This window comes from Abramis brama (genome assembly GCF_963993115.1).
Source record: "Abramis brama genome assembly, chromosome: 15".
Lineage (NCBI taxonomy): Eukaryota > Metazoa > Chordata > Actinopteri > Cypriniformes > Leuciscidae > Abramis > Abramis brama.
The window spans coordinates 36,128,720-36,139,160 of record NC_139977.1 but is presented as its reverse complement, the minus strand read 5'-3'; the positions used below and the strand labels follow the sequence as shown (position 1 = coordinate 36,139,160).

Here is a 10,441-nt window from a genome sequence, read left to right as displayed (position 1 = left end):
TTTATCCTCATGAAGTTGATCATGTAGAGAATAACACTGGATCATCTGAGCCAGATTCAGACACCCTCTTTACATCTCCTCTCACAATTACAGTTCCATTCAATCTCTCTTGAATAATGAAAAGCCTCGAGTAAGACACACACAACATTGTATGAACATCAGAACGAACGGGGGAATAAAGGATGTTTAAGTAACTGTGCTTGAGTCATTATTGTTGGGTTCAGAAACTCTTGATCTACTGGGAGTTTCACAAACAACATCTCTAGAGTTTACAGAGTAAAAGTGTGTCACTGTAACTGTGTGTGTTATTGTATGTTCTGTATTATATGAGGTATTATTTCTATATGTTGACCAATAGGCCTGTGTTTCAGTGATCGACACAGAAACGCCTGATGTAATGATGAATTAATGATGACATTAAATGACAGAAATATAATTTGTACAGACAGTTGAATATTTGATATATAATATTTATCTATTTGAATATTAATATAATAGTTGAATTTAAATCTGATTAGAGGGAACAGGATTTAATGTTGTTTGTGTGACTGTATGTAATTGCTTTTTTTATTTTTATTAATTATGCTAATTAACTACTAATACTCTAATGACTGCTAGTTGACATGTAGATGCAAAGTTACTTATAGTTTGTCATAAGTCTAGTCTGTGTTTCTGTCTTGTTTCATGTTTAGCAGCTCCCAGTTATGTCTATTAGTCTTCCCAGGTGCTTCCTATTAGCCACACCCCTTGTTATCTTGTTTAGCTTGTTTGCCCTTGTATTTAAGCCTGTTTGGCTGTGGAATTAATAGGTTTCTTTATTTCCTCATGCCTGATGATACCCCGCAATACACGCTAGCACAATATATTGGCTTTGCCCTTTTACTGAGTGGTTCACCATTTACTGTGGGTTTTGCACAGGAGGAACCTCGCAAGCTCACAATATTCCCGAAACCTGTCCCAGTTCATGTCATGCCCATCAGGATGTTGGCAACTCCAATACTCACACCACACGCCAGCACAGTCAGGCCAGAGCCTCATTGGGTCCACCCCGTCATAGCCGCCACTCCAGAATCTCTTCCCACTGAGACAATTTTTTCTGTCATGCCCGCCACGCCGGGGGCCGCTGTGGAGGAAGCTGTAAACTTTGTAAGTGTATAAAGTCAGTTCTGCTCCTCAGACTCTCAGTAACACTGGAGCTTCTCTCTGTCCAGATCATCACAAGGTAATTAAACACTTTCATCTTTAACATTTTTTAAGAGTATTTTTAGATATTAATTATGAATAGAGATGTTAGTGTACAAAGTATTGTAGTGAAACTGAAAGATAAATATGTATTAAAAATTGTGCAGAATCTGAACACAAGAGAAATGAATGCATGACAGGAATATATCTGGACTATCACAAACTACAGAAGAAGGACTTTATCTTTATATATTCAGTGTGATTTAATAAACTCTGGATTATTCTACATCTCTCTTCTTCTCACAGGCGAGAAACATGTTTCATATTTCATTTCTCATCTTTACTGAGGAGCTTTATCTTCATATGATGACTGGATTATTTGCTATTTTATCACAAATGTTTTAAATTCTATATTTTAAGTGCATGTTCTCCGTTAGATGATCTGAGTCTATATCATCAGTTCAGTCTCTGTATTATAATTATGATGATAACGGGTTGTTTTCTTCATTTCCAGTCTCTGTTGATCCAGTCGGAGCTGTAAAGAGTCGTTCTGATGAATCAAATATGATCAAACATGAGGTGAGAAGAGAAAGATGTTTATTATCAGGACTCACACATAAACTCACATTTCTATATTTGTCATTTGTCATCATCATTGATTATTGTGAATATTGTAGAGTTAATCTGAGATGCTGTAATAACACTGAGCTCATGCAGATGTTGATCAGGAGTTGATCTGATGTCTCGTGATATGATGTTATATCGCTTTAATGAAACTCTGTCTGTGTGATTGAACAGATTCAAATGAAGAGGAGAAAGAAAATCAGCAGAAATCACAGATCAGCAGAAAACAAGAAGACTGAGAGAAAAATGGAGGACAGAAATGAGACACAAACCAGTGAATCTCCAGAGGAAAGAGGACTTGTTAGATGTGACAGTATGGAGAAACTAAAGCCAATGTGTGAGTGTTTATTATTGAACTTTAATTCTTCATCATATTCTAGTTTTACTGTCAGATTTACTGTTGTTTTCTCTCCTGTTATAAAGTGTCGCATTCAGACAAATTCATCAGACTGACTTTCTGCAGTTATGAAACATTTACAGATTGTGTTATTGATCAAGAAGATAATAAATGTAAAAATTCAAAGCAAAGTATATGAGGATAATCTGATATATATTTGTGATTTCTAGTCTAATGATCCAGACGAGCCTGTAAAGTTTGATTCTGATGTCAAAACTGAGAGATTCTCATCAAACTCTTCATCATGTTCTCAAGATAATCATCATCATCATCATCATCATCATCACTGACATCCATCAGCAGCTGAAGACCTGAACATCTATTTATAGATGATATGTGAATAAACATCATTCAGTCTTTATTGTCTGTGAAAGTGTATTTAAATAAGACAAAGTGTGTCTGAGAAGTGCTTCTGTTTTTAACCTGTTAATGACCTTTCTAGATGTTTGACACTGAAACACAAGAGATGAATCTGGATCTGTTATATTACAGGACCAGTGTTAGTTTAAATATATAATCAGCTTTATGATGATTAACTGGTTTTAGAGAGAAGGAAAGAGTTCATGACACAAATTTGACGATTTTAAGGTGATGGAGAACATGTATGAAAGATATGAAAGGTCAAACACACACACACACACACACACACACACACACACACACACACACACACACACACACACACACACACACACACACACACACACACACACACACACACACACACACACACACACACACACACACACACACATCAGAATGTCCCTTGAGCCCTGTGACAGTGGAGTGTCGCCCTCTGCAGGAGATTACCAGGATTACAGTTAAACGAGTTTTAAAGGAATTGTAATTTTATTTTAAGGGAAGCGTTACTGAAGTCAAACTCAAGGATGTCGAATGTAAAAGTCAAACGACTCATTATATCAGATCAGTCCTGCTGTTTCTGTGTTATATTGAAGCTTTCAGTCATTTAATCACAGTCCAGATCTGTTGTTCCAGTGAATTCTGTGTTTAGAGCTTCATTTAAAGGAGCATTTCACCCATGGGAACATTGATCTTTATTGAAAGTGGGTCATATATGTAGTCGAAATGTAAAATAAATTTTGAATTTGGTGCCTTCTTGACCGAGGAAAGAAAGAAAGTAACTTCAGGACGCATTTGTATGAAAGACAACAACTCCCACAATGCACCACATTGCACAGCTCCGCAAGCCACTCCCACTAATCCAGAACAGCATATGAATCACTCATCCGTCCATAAGCCTAGCTACCACCGGAGCTTGAAATTCATTTCACACACAATGTCTAACGTTAGTTAGTTGGCGAACTCATTAGTGAATTACTCCTCATTTGTATTTCTTTCGAAGTGGTGAATTATTGCATGGTAACGTTACCGGGATGTTCAGTCAGATGCGTGCGAAACTAGGATGGTTCACAACACAAACGTCCGTGTCCTCGTCTGATTCAGAGATTTCGTCCAGGAGAAATTGTCATCGTTGAAATTCTTTGCCGCAGACGGACTCTATCTCTGTGTTCGTAGCGGTTCGTAGTTGCATAGTGAGATCACCGGCGCCACCAGTCCGCCCTAACTCGAGCCAGTCCGGGCTCCTCGTCCGCGGCAGGTCTTCTGCCTCGGCTGCTCTTCGCTATAATGCGGCTTGTAAAGGTAGCCACAAACACCTGATTCAAGCATCAGACTTCCGAAATCCTCTTCTTCTATATCATATTGAGCACTCTCCTCCGCTATTGTCATAACTTTATATCTGTCTCCACAGCGCCTGTTAGCTTAGCTTCAAACAAGATGGAGGATATTGCTTTCAGTTTCAGAAAGTGAAGTCCCACCCACTGATCTGTAATAGGTCTGTAGCGTGAGCGGGTCCCGCCCCCTGGAATAATGAGGAGCTATTGTAGTCTCTACACTTTTCAATGAAATGTGACTTCCTGCTTATTATGACGCAAAATGATGATTTTTACGTCATAATAAGCAGGAAGTAAAACACTTAAATCCTTATTTCTCCCATCTCAGGGAAAAATGAATGAAAAATCCACCTTTATTATAATATATGACTGGGTTTCTAACAATACAAAGCTTAATGCAAATGGGTGAAGTCTCCCTTTAAAGCCTCTGGTCAGAGTTCAATATCTGAATTAACTGAGTTTGTGTTTCTGACAGAATCATGTTTATTCTCAGGTTGATTTTCTCTGTTATTTCACTGAAACACACAGAAGATCTGTAGCATCTTTAAGCCGCTGGTATTGGTAATAGCGTGAGCAAGTTTTAGACGGCGTACTAACAGATGTAAGATGCAAACAGTCACTACGTTTACATGCAGCCAATAACCCGTTCAAAACCGGGATATTAGCAATAACCCGGTCGCGCACGGCCATGTAAACACCGGCATAAACCCTGATATGCTCATATCCCGGTTTTTAAAAACCCGGATATTATACCTGGGGTACCCCTTTTCTAACCCGAATATTTGGTCATGTAAACGCGTATCGGCATATCCCCATCAAAAGGAACATTGATTTGTGTTCTGCGCATGTTCTATTCGCAGGGAATCTTGGTCTTTTGAGTAGAGACGGCGCATACAGAAACCCGCGTGCAGTATGCCGGAAGTAAACAAGAAGTAGAGGTAAACATGGCGAGACGCAGCACAGCACCACACTTTTGGAGCGAGGAGGAAAGCGCAAACAAAGGCGATTATGGCAAGCCATTTTAACATTTAAAAGCTAGACTGGATATGTGTTGCAGATATCTGTAATTCAGTTTTGCCTAGTCAAAAAGAACATTTCAGATATCCGCAACTACATTCTTCCTATCCATAATTGTCATTTCAGATATCCACAAAGACATTCTTCCTAGGACAAATGACATCACTTTTGCCATTCATTTGAATGGGGTTTATCATTACAGATATCTACAATTCAGTTGCAGATATCCACTATCTGAATTACGGATATCTGCAACTGAATTGTAGATATCTGTAATTCTCGTTTGAGATATCTTCAATTAGATTCTGACTAGCCATAACTCCAGTTCAAGATATCTTTAATTCACCTCAATTCAAGATATCTACATGTTCCTTTTCAGATATCTTAAATTAAGTTTTGACTAGGCGAAATTACGTTGTAGATATCTGTAACTGGAGTTATGACTAGTCAAAATGGCGTTGTAGATATCTCAAACTGGAGTTAGGGATAGTCATAATTTAATTGGAGATATCTATTATCAAGTTAAAGATATCTTGAAATTAATTTTGATTAGAGATATCAGAAATTTGAGATATCTGTAACTTTTATTCTGCCTAGTCAAAATGTAATTACAGATATCTTGAATTAGAGTTTTGACTAGGCCAAATGACGTTGCAGATATCTGTATGCATGCATCACACTTTAGGTGGGAGCAGAGCGTGTTGTTCATCATCAAATCACATAGCACCTGTTAACTGTTAACTTTAATTAGCACTGATTAGCACCATGTCGGAGCAACCAGAGTTTTTAATCGTCTTTTTTCATGCTGTTAGATACTGTTTCAAACTGAAAAAATAAAATAAAAAATAAGAACTAATCTGAACTAAGAACTTTGTTTCTCATCTAAGGAAGTTAATGTTATTGTACTTTCAAGAATGCATGTAAGCATTAGGCCTGTCACGATTATGAAATTTGGCTGACGATTAATTGTCTAAAAAATAATTGCGGTTATGCCGATTAATTGTCAGTTTTAGGGCTTTGACGATTAATTGTCTGTGTTAGGGCTTTGACGATTAATTGTCTGTGTTAGGGCTTTGGCGATTATGCCGATTAATTGTCTGTTTTAGGGCTTTGTGCTTCATTCATTAAATAATTGTGATGAATTTAATCATTTGTAAGTTATCATTTTGCAGTGTAAGATTACAGTTAACACCTTTAAATATTAAATAAATATATTCAATAGCTATGACAATTTGTTTATTAAACTTAGTGAGTGTATAAATCATCAGCAAAAAGTAATTTTTGAAAACATATGCACAGTAATTTAATAAAATCTAAACATGTTAATAAAAACAAATGTGCACAAACCATGATAATATGATACGCTTCAAAACAGAGCGGAACAAAGAGCGGAACAAAGCGCGTATGCGGGTGCAGAATGATGTGCTTAATATGCAACATGGAGTCACAGTGCGCAGCGCTGCACAAGTGTGCATTTAAAAGTTCACGGCACAAAGCGAAGAAATGTCGAGGGCACAAATCCTAGTGTATATCAGTCCAACAGTTTATTGATCATTTGTTTCTTCACAGTTTTAAACTCCAGTTATTGTGCGTCTGATGCCAATTCATAGTCCTTGTGCTGTGTAGGCACACGGTAGCGAGTGAGTCATTTAGAAACAGCAAAAAACTCCAGCAAAATAAAGTCATTTTATGTAAATCCACAGCCCTTTATCTACAGATCAAGCATTATAACGTCAATGTCACATTGGAGAAAGTTTTACCGTGTATCCTGTCATAACCGGACGACGCGCGCTGTTTGAATGCTGAATGGAATGATTGACAGCTGCAGACGAGTTTGTGAACTTTAATTTAACAATGTAAATATACTGCTGTCCCTCACATTAAGCTATGGAATGGCTTCAGATGACTTTGAATATATTGCTGGAAAACGTAATTAGTGCTTGTCTATTTATTTTGGTCCATGACTTCCACCTTGTGCCGCAGGCCTATAAAAGAGCGCAATAATCACGGTTTTCTGAAACAATCGCGGTTAGATCAAATAATCGCGATCAGACGGTTATTTAATTATCGCGACAGGCCTAGTAAGCATCTTTATTAAAGTGAATTAGTGTGAATCTTTATCACGCATAAATCTTACGGCAACAACAACATTTTAAGCATGAACATAAACATAGCATTGTAAAAATTATTTTATTTTTTTTGTATATAAAAAACATTTTCTGGTGTTTTTTTCGATTACAGCCAACGCCATGACTGCTTCTTTCTTCTTCCATTCATAGAAATAAGGAAATTAACCCACTTTTTCATTGATTATGGCGGGGAGGGGAAATGGATATGTAAAATAGAGCAACGTCATGCACAATAATTTGCACTAGTCATAATGACGTTTGAGATATCTTTAACTTTCATTCGGTCTAGTCAAAACTGAATTACAGATATCTGCAATTGTCATTTAAGATGTGTGACGAGTTGAATGTCATTTTCAATGAGGTCATTGCAGATATCTCTATCTGTCGTTTCGACTAGTCACAATTACGTTACAGATATCTTGAATGACAATTCCAACTATCCAAAATGTAATTACGACTAGTCAGAAAGACATTGTTGATATCTACAATGTTAATTCCGGATAGTCAAAATTTGCTTTTAAATGTTAAAATGGCTTGCCATAGGCGATCGCTATCTGCCCCGCACTATTCATTAACCGCGTGCTGCTGCTGTTGTTGTTGTCTTTGGATACAGGAAGAAGAATCGGAAATGACGCATATTGCGTCTTAAGGTTGTCCATACGTCCAGACGCTAACCGTGCGTCGCCGTTTACATCGGGATATTGCCCATTGATTACAAATTCCATGTATACAGGAGTAACTCTCTCTGCTCACGCATGTAAACGGGTTATTCCGAATGTTTCAGAAACCCAAATGGTGACCTTAACCCGACCATAACCCGAATTTAAACAGCATGTAAACGTAGTCAGTGTCTTTCTTTATTGAGCTTCAGTTAATAAACATCGCTTACAATTCACTTCCTATGGTGTCATTCTTTCAAGTTCACAGAATATAAATCTCAGTCCATACCTTGTAGATCCAGCATGTCCAGCTCAGTCCAACACACACACACACACACACACACACACGTTCATATATGTTCATATATGTTATTTATTTATACTATATTTATTTTATTTTTTATATTGTACATTTTTGTAAATAATAGCTACAAGTAATATTCACCTCGTATTAAAGGCAACATTATATTTTGGATGTTGTCTTTAATGCATATTGTAAAGGGTTCTGCTGTTCACAAAAAAACAACAACAACAACAGCACAAAAATAAAAACTTTTTTTGTTCTGAAGATGAACGAAGGTCTTACAGGTTTGGAATGACATGAGGGAGAGTAATTAATGACAGAAACTTCATTGTTGGGTGAACAAACCCCGTTAACGCCTGTCAATCATCACTATTGCGCCACCTTCAGGCTGAATAACTCAAGAACACTAAATCTCTGACAGAAGTGTGTGTGTGTGTGTGTGTGTGTGTGTTAAGTCTCAGTAACTAGAGATCACACTAGTTTGAGTTATGAAGTACTGTAATCATATTTAATGTGTTCATTGTTTCTGCCTAAATGAATATGTGACATTAACCACTGTAACTGCATGATTGTATTATCTGTATATTTCTGATGTATGGATGTTACTTTGAGTCACGTCTGATAACAGATCAATCTTAATTTTAATTCAGAAATTAATTTTCCATGAAGTCACTTTGAAACAATATGTATTGTAAAAAACACTATACAAATAAACTTAAGTGAAAATAAAACTAAACATGTGAAATAAAGCGGATCCAGATTGCCCTTTGACCCTGTCCTGCAGTCTCGTGTCTCCCTCTACAGGAGATCATCAGAATCACAGCAGAGTTAAAGAAGCTACAGATGAAAATGTGTTTTACAGCAACAAATGAAAACACTTACAGATTTCAGTTCATCAGGGAATATGAAAATCAACAAGTTGTAATTTGAAGGGAATCATTATTGAAGTCAAACACAAAGATGTCAAATGTGCGTCACTATAAAATATGACTTCTGCTGTTTTGATATTATTCTGAAGGTTTGAATGGTTTGATCAGAATCAAGATCTCTTTAGTTCCAGTGAATTCTGTGACGCTTCCAGCTTTAATATCATAAAGCAGCCTGTGATTATGATGATGAGTTTATGACAGAATCACTTTTATTCTCCGCTTTCTCCATCATGTGCTTCATCTGTCGTTTCACACAGAAGATCTCTCTGTTTCTCTTTCTGATAGAGTTAGAAACAGGGAATAATTGATGTTCTTCCCAGAGACTGTGTTTCTGGATTCTTCTGTTAGCAGAAGCTGATGATGATGTTTCATATCAGGCAAATCTCCATCAGCTCCTGATTCAACAATATGACAAACTCAGATCACTCATACATGCATTACAATCATGAGTCTCAGTAGAATATGTTTTCCTCATTTAAAAGCGACTGAAAGATGTCATTTCTCTAGAAGATGAAAATAAATCAACACATTCATTCACACAGAACATACCTTAGTACTTCTTCAGATCAATATCTCCTCTGAATATCTGATGTGAGACGCAGCCGTATTGTTTCCTGAAGAGTTTCAAGAGTCTGAATGTTAAATGTAAAACTCAGATCTGATAAACTCCATCAGCTGCTCATTTAATCATCTCTGATTTATTAACACTGATTTCCATCAGCAGAACATTAGTGACTTTAACAGACGAACTGAAGCTGTTCAGAACAACAACAGATCAACACTTACTCAATACTCAATATCTACTGTTCACAAACACATCATAGTATACATTAAAGCAGAAGTTGCTAGAAGTTCAGTCATTCACACAAAATGTAAAATCACATTATTATTTGTGAGTTGATAATGAATGACATTCAGTGAATTAAACTGAGAGAATGTCACTTGTTTAAAATAGAAATGAAGGCATTGTAAATAAATCTGTATGAGTGTGTGTTTTCTATTCCTCCTAACACACAGAATATGATCTTCAGTTCCCTTTCGAGGGAACTCGCACTGCGTCGTTGAAAACAACTCTTTGGGGACGCTCCCTTAGCGTGCGCCTCTGAAGTATGAATGAAACTAATCCAATCCTGATTGGTGTTGCGTCATGACGTAACATGTGACGGCATAACCGGATGCATAAAAGTGACGCTGGCACACACACACACATTAGCTTTCGCTCTTCAGCAAGCGCTCTCTGTGAAACTGTCTGTCTTATTTGATGTTGTTTGTCAGTGGAATCCTCTATATTATGGCGAGTGAAAGACACTAAGTGTGTGCACCCCTGCCCTATATTTCTCACGGGTGGAGACACGCATCAGTTGTGTGTACACTGTTAGGACAGGCAGTTCTCGAGGGGGCTGCCTGTGAACACTGTGAAAGTACTATAGAGTGCTGCGCTCCCACTTGGCTCGCGATCCCCGCGGTTCAGGTCCCGCGTCCGTTGAGGCGATCGTGTGGGGATCG

General features: G+C 37.4%; 1 protein-coding gene and 1 long non-coding RNA gene across 3 annotated transcripts in view; one reads left to right on the top strand and one right to left on the bottom strand.

Moving 5' to 3' along the window:
• Nucleotides 1-10,441, bottom strand: part of LOC311096819 (uncharacterized protein) — a 291,191-nt gene that overhangs the window by 254,070 nt on the left and 26,680 nt on the right. The window lies entirely within an intron of this gene.
• LOC311096835 lies at nt 1,163-3,610 on the top strand. The gene is made up of 4 exons (XR_014609135.1): nt 1,163-1,222; nt 1,697-1,761; nt 1,981-2,143; nt 2,374-3,610. It is a non-coding gene; the product is annotated as an uncharacterized lncRNA (long non-coding RNA).